We start from the raw sequence: 12,566 nt of genomic DNA on the forward strand, positions 1-12,566 counted from the left end.
CAAAAAACAGGGACACACACACGCAACACCCCCACCCCCACCCTCACCCACTACAACACACACACTAATGCATATCAATACATCACAGTTACACCCCCAAACCACCCCGGAAGAATGCAAAGACCAAAGAAAATGAGTGTAACCATCAGAATATATTACAAACAAGTAGGCAGAAATATATATATATACACCATGTACAAAATATATACCAGGCATAGTAGTCCAGATGCTGCACAAAGAAAGTCTGTGGAACACTGGGACCACACGGTATGGTCGAGGCCCACACAAGATCCCCGACCATGATGGAGAGAACACTGCAGGGGCATCAGACAGCAAGAAAACAGGCACCTCAGGGGGAGGGGGCACCTCAGCCGCTTGAGTGCACAACGCCAAATCCACGAGGGGGCCACATGCCCACTGTTACATCCTGGGGAGTGCAAAGCCACAGTCTCTCAAGTCTATACAGTGGGTGGGTTGCCCACTGTTCAATCCTGGGGAGTGCAAAGCCACATTCTCTCAAGTCTATACAGTGGGTGGTTTGCCCACTGTTCAATCCTGGGGAGTGTAAAGCCACAGTCTCTCAAGTCTCTACAGTGGGTGGTTTGCCCACTGCCATATCCTGGGGAGTGGAAAGCCACAGTCTCTCAAGTGGATAGCAGTTTCAACTGGTTCTGGAGGGGGCATGGTGCCCAGAGTGCTTCATCCTGTGAAGGACAGAGGTAGTGGATGGATGTCTCCACTGGTTCTGGAGGGGGACTGGTGCCCAGAGTGCTTCATCCTGTGAAGGACAGAGGTAGTGGATGGATGTCTCCACTGGTTCTGGAGGGGGACTGGTGCCCAGAGTGCATCACTCACCCCGTGACGGACCCAGTTGCGTCAGTGCCCCTGCCGCTCATGGGCTAGCGGTGCTTGAGTTGGTGGTGCCTTGTTCAGCGGTGCTTGAGTTGGCGGTGCCCCGTTCAGCGGTGTTTGTGCTGGCGGTGCCCTCCTGGGCAGCTGGTCTGAGGCTGGCGGTGGCCTCCTGGGCAGCTGTGCTGGGGCCGGCGGTGGCCTCCTGGGCAGCTGGGCTGGGGCTGGCGGTGGCCTCCTGGGCAGCTGGGCTGGGGCTGGCGGTGGCCTCCTGGGCAGCTATGCTGGGGCTGGCGGTGGCCTCCTGGGCAGCTGGGCTGGGGCTGGCGGTGGCCTCCTTGGCAGCTGGGCTGGGGCTGGCGGTGGCCTCCTGGACAGCTGTGTTGGGGCTGGCGCTGGCCTCCTGGGCAGCTGTGCGGGGGCTGGCGGTGGCCTCCTGGGCAGCTGTGCTGGGGCTGGCGGTGGCCTCCTGGGCTGCTGTGCTGGGGCTGGCGGTGGCCTCCTGGGCAGCGGGGATGATGGCGGTCTTCTCCGCCTTGCAGCTCTTCCCAGACTTGCCGGGTTTCTTGTGGCCCTTCCCCACCTTGGAAGGTGTCACAGCTGACTCCACACTCCCAACGGGACCCCTGGGAGCGGCTTTGGTGGCTGGAGTCTTCCCCCTCTCCCGCCGGGCACTGGTCAACTTCTGATGCTTCACAGGTGGGGGACTGTCTGTGCTGTGGCTCCGTGCCACACTGGCTGTCCTGCTGGCCGGTGCACTCCACATACCGGTGACTACAGGCACCACTGGTCCCGGAGATGTTGTGGCTGAGGTGCTACTTCGGGACCTATGAGATGGACGGGGTGGGGGAGGTGTGGGAAAAAGGTCAAGGCTGGACAGCAAAAGTTTTTGGGACACACTGGGACGGGTAGCTGGAGGGGGTTTGCGAGTGGAGGAAGAGGTGGTGGTAGTAGGAGGTGTACGTTTGGTGACTTTGGGTGAAGGTGCATGCGCTGGAGGCTGTCATGAGGTGGATGGCTGTTGGGTGGGTGTGTGCCTGCGTTTGTGTATCTTGGGAGGGGTCGTCACAGACACACTGGCAGAGGACACAGGGGACGTGTGAATGGTAGTGGAGGTGGTGACTGCACGTGAGCGTGGTGTGCTGGTGGGTGTGCTGGTGAGGGACGTAGTGGCTGTAGAGGTAATGCATGCAGGTGTGAGTGTAGACGAGACTGGGAGGGAGGAATGAGACGACGAGGAGGGGGACGCAGTGGAGGCAGTGGATGTTGGTGTGTCTGCATGTGTGTGTTGGGATGTGCGGTGCTTATGTTTGCCTGAGCTTCCCTTGTGTGTTGACGTGTGTGCAGGCTGGTCTGATGGTGTGCTTGGGATAGGCAGAGGTACAGGAGATTGGGTCTGGGTGGAGGAAGTTGGAGGGGGGAGGCTAGAGACGGGGACAATGGCTGCCATCAGTGCTGAGGCCAGAGTTTGAAAAGCTCGGTGAAGGACTGCCTGACCAGAATGAATGCCCTTCAGGAATGCATTAGTTTGTTGCAACTGCCTTTCTACACCCTGGATGGCATTCAAAACGGTAGACTGCCCAACAGTGAGGGACCTGAAGAGGTCAATGGCCTCCTCACTGAGGGCAGCAGGGGTGACTGGGGCAGGGCCTGAGGTGCCTGGGGCGAAGGTGATGCCCACCCTCTTGGGTGAGCGGGCACGGGCGAAGGCTGAGGGGCTGCTGGGAGGGCGGTGCTGGTAGGGGGGGTGGCGGCTGTACCTGTAGATGCGGGGGCACAGATGTTGCCGCCACCACAAGGGAGCTCCCATCAGAGGACGAGTCCGTGTCGCTGGTGTCAGCTACTGTCCCTGCCGTGAAGCTCCCCTCGCCCTCCGTCCCACTGGTGAATTCCGAGTCCGTAGTCTCGCCCTCCAGGGCCATGTGGGATGCAGCTCCCTCATGCTCCGGTGCCACTGCTCCTCCGCCTGATGATGCTAAGGCACACAAGAACAGGGAGACCACAAAAAGGGGGGGGACGACAGAAGAAAGACATGTTCAGTGCATGGATTACCGCTACCGTTGGCGGACAAGACAGACACAGAAGCCCCCTGCACTACGCTGCGCTCTTGGGCTCCACTGTTCAATTCCTGGGAAATGGCCTACAAGGCTATGGACGACATCTGCACACATAGATGACAAAGGGGCATGAATAGCTGTACTTGGCACTCTACAGAGGTGGGCTGGGGTGCCACATGGCCTGTCTTACGGAGGGGCCTTGCCTACGGAACTCGCCCTGGCTTAGGGAAACCCACAGCCCTCCTCCCCCTCCCAGACACCTCCACTGCGGGCAAAGTCAGCAGAATGAGAGTGTACTCACCCCCTTGTGTCTGCTGTGATGCCCTCAAGCGCCCATCCAACTCCGGGTAGGCCACCGCCAGGATCCTGAACATCAGGGGGGTCATGGTGCGACAGGCACCCCTCCCATGTTGGGAGGCCATCCCCAGCTGAGCCTCCGCCGTCTTCTTGCTCCAGCGGCGAATGTCCTCCCATCTTTTACGGCAGTGGGTGCTCCGTCTGTGGTAGACCCCCAGGGTCCGGACGTCCTTGGCGATGGCACGCCAAATAACTTTCTTCTGGTGGGCGCTGACCTACATGAAATGTACAGGGGAAGAAGAGAAGTCATTACCAACTGCACCGTCAAAGTGATTGGCCCCCATCCCTACCCTTGACATGTGGCACATGCATTCACCGTCTTTCATGCACGTAGCACTCTGCCCCCTTCCTTCTTACATCCAGCCCTCTCCACACAGGCATAGCCCATACAACATGCTCCCTGTGTACTTACCTGTTTGTCTGGAGGACCGTAGAGTAGCGTGTACTGGGGGAGGACCCCGTCCACGAGCTTCTCCATCTCCTCCGATGTGAAGGCAGGGGCCCTTTCCCCAGACGCACGAGCCATTGTCTCTTCCAGACCGAGGTCACAACAGCACTTGCCGTGTAGGTCCTCTCCTGTCGAAGATCAGGTATCGAGTGATTGAACAGATAGAAAATGGCAGTCACGTCCACGGCGGTGCATACCGTCACCGCCGGCGTACATCATCATTGGCTCCTGGGACCCATAGGGTCCAGTGTTAACCAATGCAGCATTGCGCCGTGGTCTTCGACCGCCTACCGCGACGGTGTACAACGCCAGCGCAGTTACTTCACATCCCATTGTCCCACTTTACAGGTCAGGCAGCCGCCATTTCAGGGGCCCACATGGCTTCATTTTCAACTGCGTCACACATACCTAGGCCTAGTCTCGACACACATACACGCCACCTTTTGTGTATGATTGGTGTTCTGGGTAAACTGTGGGTACGTACCTCTGAGTTGGTTGACTCTGTGCTTGCTGTTGTCCTTTATAGGCACCGTCCGCTGGGACATGTGAGGAGATGGCGGCATCCTCCGGTGTACCGACTGTTGGTGGACCTGTCGACAATGGAGGAGCGACATTTGATAATCACCTACAGGCTTGACCGTGCCACAATCCAGGAACTTTGTACCCAGTTGGAGCCAGACCTGATGTCAGCAATCCGCCATCCCACAGGAATCCCCCCTCAAGTGCAGGTGCTGTGAGTGCTCCATTTCCTTGCAAGTGGGTCATTTCAAACAACAGTGGCCATAGAATCAGGGATGTCCCAGCCTATGTTTTCCAACGTGTTGTCCAGAGTGTTGTCTGCCCTGCTGAAACACATGCGGAGCTACATCGTTTTCCCTCAGGTGGAGGATTTGCCTACAGTGAAAGGTGATTTCTATGCCCAGGGACATATCCCCAACATCATAGGTGCCATTGATGGTACCCGTGTGGCTTTGGTCCCCCCCCCCCACTGGAGTGAACAGGTGTACAGGAACCGGAAGAGTTATAATTCTATGAATGTACAGATGGTATGTTTGGCAGACCAGTACATCTCCCATGTGAATGCCATGTTCCCTGGCTCAGTGCATGACGCCTACATCCTGCAGAATAGCAGCATCCCTCATGTGATTGGTCAACTCCAGAGGCACCGTGTGTGGCTTTTAGGTGAGCACCTGGAAGCAAGTCAGTGGGAATGGTTGTCTGGGTCTGGGGTTATCCCTCCAGGTTGGTGTGTGTCTAACAGTGGCCCCTCACCATTTGCAGGTGACTCTGGTTACCCCAACCTGTCATGGCTACTGACCCCAGTGAGGAATCCCAGGACCAGGGCAGATTCAACGCTACAATGAGGACCATGGGCGAACTAGGAGGGTGATCGAGCGGACTTTCGGCCTCCTGAAGGCCAGGTTCAGGTGCCTCCATATGACAGGTGGATCCCTATTCTACTCACCAAAGAAGGTGTGCCAGATCATCGTGGCCTGCTGTATGCTTCACAACTTGGCTTTGCGACGCCAGGTGCCTTTTCTGCAGGAGGATGGTCCAGATGGCGGTGTTGTTGCAGCTGTGGAGCCTGTGGACAGTGATGAGGAGGAAGCAGAGGAAGAAGACATGCACAACAGGGACTCAGGGATCCAGCAATATTTCCAGTGAGACACAGGTAAGAATACAATCCTGACTACTACATGTACTTTAACACTACTACCTCTCTCCTGTCTGTCGTTTTCACCCAGTGTATGGTCACTGAGTTGTCACTTTCCCTCACGGTTTCACAGATGTGGGTCCCACCGTGTGACATCTGCTTAGATTCCTCATGGACTAGAGCTGTGTGACATAGGTATGTTGACATTACTATTTCAAAAACATTTTGTCACTGTAATTGCTAATACACTATTTCAAAATCACAGACAGACTCCAGATCATTTTGTGCTTTAGGTGTGTTTATTTAAATGCTCAAAATAGGAGGGGGTAGTGAAATGGTGAGGGGTGATGGCAGAGGAGTGTCCATGGCAGAGTCCAGTCTATTAGTCTCACAGGTGCATTGCCCATATGGGCATAGGAATTGGAGCCGGGGCAGTTCAATTATGGACAGGGTAACAAAGTTGAACAGTAGGATGACAATCAGGGTGTTCTCATTTCTTGGCGGGGTCTTGGCATCGTTCTCTGTCTTGTTCCTGGATCTCAGGGACCGTTTGCGGGGTGGTTCTCCCTCTGCAGGGGGTGGGGTGCTGGTGTGGTGCTCCTGTGGCAGGGCGTCCTGTCCACTAGCGCCGGCGGAGGTGGTGGGCAGTTCATCGTCCATGCTAGTATCAGGGGCCCCTTGTAGTGCCACAGTGTCCCTCCTGGTGTTGAGTAGTTCCTTCAGCACCCCTACGATGGTGCCCAGCGTGGAGCTGATGGTTCTGAGTTACTCCCTGAAGCCCATATACTGTTCCTCCTGCATGCGCTGGGTCTCCTGAAACTTGGCCAGTATCGTTGCCATCGTCTTCTGGGAGTGGTGGTAGGCTCCCATGATGGAGGAGAGGGCCTCGTGGAGAGTGGGTTCCCTTGGTCTGTCTGCCCCCTGTCGCACGGCGGCCCTCCCAGTTCTCCTGTGTTCCAGTGCCTCCGTCCCCTGGACCGTGTGACCACTACCACTGCCCCCAGGTCCCTGTTGTTGTTGGGGTGGTGGGTTAGCCTGGGTTCCCTGTAGTGGCGGACCACAGCTGATTGACATGCCCTGGGGACGGAGGTATGGGCCCGCTGGGTGGGTGCTGTGCTGGTGTTTCCAGAGGGGGGGAAGGTCTGTGGTGGCCTGTGCCTGTGTGAGGGGAACTGACTGTCCAGAGGTCCCCGATGGTCCGGGCTGGTCATCTAGATCCAGTTGGACAGAGGTGCTGTCATCACTGTGGGCCTCTTCTGTTGGTGGTGTGGACATGTGTGGACCCTCCTGTCCGGTGACCTGCAGGGGTATAAAAGGATGTTTATTAAATCTGTGTGTGTAATGGTGTGCAATGGATGGGTGACCGTGTACCCCGTGCTAGCATTCCTGTGTGGGAGCTTGTGTGATGATGGTTTAGGGGGGTGTATGGGTATGTGCAGTGGCCATGCTTTGGTGATGGGTGTCCATGCTTCGTTGTTGCATGCAGGGCTTGGTGTTGGGATGTGTGGTTTGTGATGTTGGGACATTTGTGAGGAGTTGGGGTGCTGGGGGTGAGGGTGAGGGTGGGGGTATGTGATAGCATGTAGGTAGGGTGGGGGATGTAATAGTAAAGCTTCGACTTACCAGAGTCCATTCCTCCACCTACTCCTGCGAGGCCCTCAGGATGCAGAATCGCCAAGACCTCCTCCTCCCATGTTGTTAGTTGTGGTTGAGGAGGTGGGGGTCCGCCGCCAGTCCGCTGAACCGCCAGGTGGTGTCTTGAGACCACGGAACGCACCTTCCCCCGTAGGTCGTTCCACCTCTTCCTGATGTCCTCTAGATTTCTTGGGTGTTGTCCCACTGCGTTGACCCTGTCCACTATTCTTCGCCATAGCTCCATCTTCCTAGCTATGGAGGTGTGCTGCACCTGTGATCCGAATAGCTGTGGCTCTACCTGGACGATTTCCTCCACCATGACCCTGAGTTCCTCCTCCGAGAACCTGGGGTGTCTTTGCCGTGCCATGGGGTGGTGTAGGTGATGTGTGGGGTGGAGTGTTTGTTGATATGTAGTGGTGTGTTGTGTGAGGTGCGTGGAAGTTGTGTGGGTGATGGTGTTGTGTGCCTGTGGATGCTGTTGTTCTTGCTGGTGGTGTCTCTCTCTGGCCTTCTTTCGGAATTTTTTGTCGTGGGGGTTTGTGGGTGATGTGGGTGTGTGTTTTATATTGTAATGGGTGTGTGGGAGTGGTGTGTGTATGTGTCTCAGGTGTGTGTATTTTGAATTGTCCAATGTGGCTGTGTTTTGTAAGAGTGTGTGTATTTTGAGCGCGGCGGTGTGTACCGCCAATGGAATACCGCGGTTGAAAGACCGCCGCGTGGATTCGTGTGTCGTGATAGTGTGGGCGTATTTCTGTTGGCGTGACAGTAGAGGTTTTGTTTTCGCCAGTTTATCACTGACCTTTGGTGTGGCGGACTTGTGTGGGTGTCTGACTTTTGGCGGATTCCGAGATGTGGGTCATAATAGCTGTGGCGGAATTCCACGGCCGCAGCGGTGTGTTAGCGGTCTTCTGCACGGTGGTAAGCGGCTTTTACCGCCAATGTTGTAATGAGGGCCTAAGTGTAATGATTCCACATCAATGCCATTGAAATGCACATAGTGAATAAGTACTTTAGGTCTACCTATCATGTCCTTCATTGCTTCACAATTTTGCATGAAAAATGACATTGAGTAATTGATTAGGGTATGTGTGACCCACTAACCAATGTTGACACACTCCTGTCTGTGGTAACACATTAACTGTATACCCTGCACATACAACTATTTTCCAGTTAATTCTTGCATGCACACTTATGTGATGGAATCAGACATCATTTCCTGAAGACAGGTTGATCATGTGGGAAACAGTAGTGTAAATAGCACTACTACAATTAAAGCTTCACATGCCAACATGTAGGCACACATACTGTTGACAACAGTGATGTTAGCCAACTCATGTAGCTGTACATTCCCCACTTACCAGGGGAAATTATTGCTCAGTGACTGCACCCAAAGTGCACTATATGCCATGTCACATGAATGAAGGCCACCATCACATGAGACTTCACAGTGGTGAAGTACCAACACTCATGACACACTGAAGACAAGTGGCCTGTTGGGAACTAATGTCACCCACAACATCAAACAACATGAGCTGATTGATAACTGTACTCAGCCATGTGTCTGCTCAATATAGCATATTGGTAGTGGACTAGACTCTGTGCTGTACCTGGTCATTTGGGCAATAGGCAAGGCACATCAGCATGCACCTACTACCAGACTACATCAACTCTTCATGTGCGTTGCACATGGGCCAATTCCAATATTCTGGGGAGATGTCTGCTTCTAATACATAAAGGTGACAACGTAACATGTCTGAATCTGTCCGAGGACTCACCCCCTTGTAGCTGCTGTGATTCCCTCAAATGCCCATCAAGTTCCGGGTAGGCCACTGCCAGTATGGGAGCCTTTAGGGGGGTCAGGGTCCCATGCATGCCACGTCCACGCTGGGAGGACAGGCCGAGCTGGACGTCCGTGATCCTCCTGGCCCAGCATTTCAGTTTCTCTCACCTCTTCCGACAATGGGCACTGCATCAGCGATAGACCTCCAAGGTCTGCACCTTCCGAGCAATGGCTCTCCAAATGACTTGCTTCTGATTGCGTTGACCTATATGGATACAATAGACGAATGAAGACATCATAATTCAATAATTTAGGATATGTTTTTGGTTAACACCCAACCATTTCTGATTTGTTAACACACTACATGTGGAAACTGCACTTGCTGCTAAGTACAGGGAAACTGCACATGCTGATAAGCATAAGGAAATACCAAAACACTTTTGTAGTCATCTGCTAACTATCCACAACCCTGGTCATTACCTACACTTACTAACCGAGCCCACTAACATCATGTAGTCCAGGGCCAACCAACATGTACTGAGATGTGAGCCACTACGAAACACTGCACACCATTGTGACCTTCTGAAAAGTAAATACTTGTGCATGACTGTACAGAAACCTTTACATCCAGGCACATTGACGTGTTGCATATGGTCCATACAGGCTACTACCATAGTCAAGACTATACCCTAAGGCATAGGTCACAATGAAAGGGCTGGCATGGGTGTCACTGAGAGCTTCCTCTCTGTGGATGCGTGGACATGTGGACTATATAATGGGATCCAATGCTACATCTGATTGAGTTTGTGTGGTATGCACTGGGATCACAGGACTCACCTTTTACCATATGTGGCATTCTTACAGAAGTGACATTCAACATACCAAGGTATGTTTGGTCTGACTGGGTCAATGTAACAAAGCTAGTGATTCACATGTAAAGATCTCTCCAGAACTAACCAACTATCTGCACTGTATGTTTGTCACTTGTGCAAGAGGCCAGCACAGTGCAAACATGACTTAGAGAAAAGTGACAACAGACCTGAGGAGTAAAGTCAATGTGGGTCAATGGAAAGATTGTAATTGTATTGTAATAGTATTTATATAGTGCTTACTACCCCTGACGAGGCGTCAAACCGCTTTTCGACGAGTAGCACGCTACTCCGGAACCCAAAAGGAATTAGTGGTGGATTAGTATAGGGAAATCTGAATACAGTTTTAGTAGTATTATGAGTTAATTTGAGCCGCGGGTATGTGAGTTTGTTAGTTGGATTGACTGGAGAATGGAGGGGTGGAGGAGGGAAGAATCCAGAAGTGTTAATTGGGAGTTTATAGCAATAGGATTTATGCTTGGAATGAGTAAAGGGGGATGGAGGAGGGAAGAGTCTGTGGAAAGGGTTAGGGAGATCATAGTAGCAGGAGGGTTTTGGATGAGATAAAGGTGAGATAAATGAGGGAGAATGTAGTAGGGTTGTTTGGGAGATCATGGTAGTAAACTGAGGTTTGGCGGCGTTAGATGTGGAAGAGGTGGGAAGAGCTTAGGCAGGGTTATTTAGGGGATGAAAGTAGTAGAATGGATTTGGGATGAGTCAGAGTGGGAATGGAGGATAGATTGATAGAGACATGACATAATTTATATATATATATATATATATATATATATATATATATATATATACTACACCTTTTTTATCATTATTTTTATTTAATTTATTTATTCTTTATTAGTAATATATATAGATTGTCTTTAAGATTTATTTATAATTTGAATTTTATTTATAGATTTTATTTTTATTTTATTTGTACAGTAGGACTAGAGTAATAAATAAATAGATATGGTAGTACATAGTAAGGGAATATACACCCAAGGAATATAATAATGGGTATAATATGAAAAGAAAAGTAGCATTGCATAAACACAGACTTTCAAGATTTGTAATATTTGAAGTTAATTAATAAGTGTACTTTTCTAACATTTATTTATCTTTACTCAATTTTTGAATAGCCAAATACCTATGATAATAAACATTTGATCAGTGTGATATAAAATGAGAGTAGGGATTCATAAGTATCTAATATAACAACTTATCTAGGAGCTATGCAATGACCTATGAACATGTTAAGCATAGAATAACATACACATATATATGTATTAACACACACACACATACATACATACATGAATACATACACATATACATACATATACATATTTAAACCGTGAGAACATATACATTAGTTAAACAGGTTTAAAGAGTATGTGTGTAGTTTATTGTTATGACATAGTAGCGATACATATTTTCTAAAGAACTATATATATCTAGAATATACACATAATCAGATAACAAATATTTATCAACACAGGCATATGCAGTATATAGCTGTTTGAATATGTTGGTTATGAAGGAAAGAGCTAACCTTCTGAGTAGTCTTCTGAAGGCAAGATAGTTATCTGTGGATCTTATAGTTGGGGGTAATGAATTCCATAGTTTGGCTGCTGGAATGGAGAAGGATGTACCACCTATAGTCTTTTTCTTGTATGGTGGTGTTCTAAGGCAGGGTGCCAATCTTGAGCGGAGGTTTCTTTGTTGAATGTATTTGGTTATTTTGTTTCTGATAAAAAGCGGTCCTGTTCCACGTATAGCTTTGTGGGTGATACAAAGCAGCTTGAAGGTGCATCTTCTGGCAACGGGTAACCAGTGTAGTGCTCTCAAGGCAGGGGAGATGTGGGCTTGTGGCTTTACATGTAATAGTAGCCTGGCTGCGGAGGTCTGAATACATTGTAGTATTTTCATAATAGATAGAGACGATCCATGGTAGAGGCCATTGGCATAATCCAGATTGGATAGTACAAGCGAGATAGTAGCTTGCACCTTGTGTGGAAATCCAAAGTGGGGGAAGATGCGTCATATAGTCTTCAAGGTGATGAAGCTTGTTCATGCTAATTTGTCCACTTGGATATTCATTGTTAACTTGGAGTCCATGGTGATTCCAAGGTTTTTAACTTCCTTGGATAATTGAGGAAGTGATCCGAGATCATCAGGCCAGGAGCACAGTGGGTCATAATTTTTTCAGTCACCACATATGAGTATTTCTGTTTTGGAGGCATTCAGTTTGAGATGGCTCCAAGTCATCCACTGATCAACGGCTCTGAGGGAACTGAAGATTAGTGAGTTTTCAATGTTTTTGGGACATTCTAATTTAAGTAGTATTTGTGTGTCATCTGCGTAGTTGTAGCATGTCAGGTGAAAATCATTGATCAGTTCTGGTAATGATATCATGTAGATGTTGAAAGGCAAAGGTGAGATGATTGATCCTTGGGGGCCCCCTGCTTTTGTGAGGTAGGGTTTGGACAAGAAGGGGGGAGAATAGATGATATTAGTTCTTTTTTGAAGGTAGGATATAATCCAGTCGAGAGCAGTCCCTTATATGGCAGCTTCGTGGAGTCTTTGAATTAGGGTGTCATGGTCAACTGTATCAAAGGCAGCCGAGAGGTCCAAGAGAAGTAGTGCAACAACTCCATTGCGGTCAACTGTGTTTTTAAGATCATCCCAGATTGCTATGAGTGCCAATTCAGTGCCTCTTCCTGGGCGGAATCCAGTTTGGTAGTCTGAAAGTATAGAATTGTCTTCAATGAATTGTGACATCTGGGCGAATGCTGCTCTTTCTATCTGTTTGCTCAGGAAAGGTCCATTTGTGATTGGTCTGTAGTTGTTGGGGTCTTGCAGGCTAGGTTTGTTTTCTTTAATAACAGTCATATGTATGCCTTTTTCAGGTCTACAGGAAATG

At 50.3% G+C, this 12,566-nt stretch overlaps 1 long non-coding RNA gene across 1 annotated transcript in view; it reads right to left on the bottom strand.

Moving 5' to 3' along the window:
• Positions 1 to 8,829: 8,829 nt before the first annotated feature.
• LOC138301967 (uncharacterized) overlaps positions 8,830 to 12,566 on the bottom strand; it is a 208,340-nt gene continuing 204,603 nt past the window's right edge. Inside the window, exon 5 of the long non-coding RNA XR_011205190.1 lies at positions 8,830 to 9,045. This is a non-coding gene — a long non-coding RNA (uncharacterized lncRNA). The remainder of the gene's footprint in view (positions 9,046 to 12,566) is intronic.

Source organism: Pleurodeles waltl, chromosome 6, assembly GCF_031143425.1.
Source record: "Pleurodeles waltl isolate 20211129_DDA chromosome 6, aPleWal1.hap1.20221129, whole genome shotgun sequence".
NCBI classification, from domain to species: domain Eukaryota; kingdom Metazoa; phylum Chordata; class Amphibia; order Caudata; family Salamandridae; genus Pleurodeles; species Pleurodeles waltl.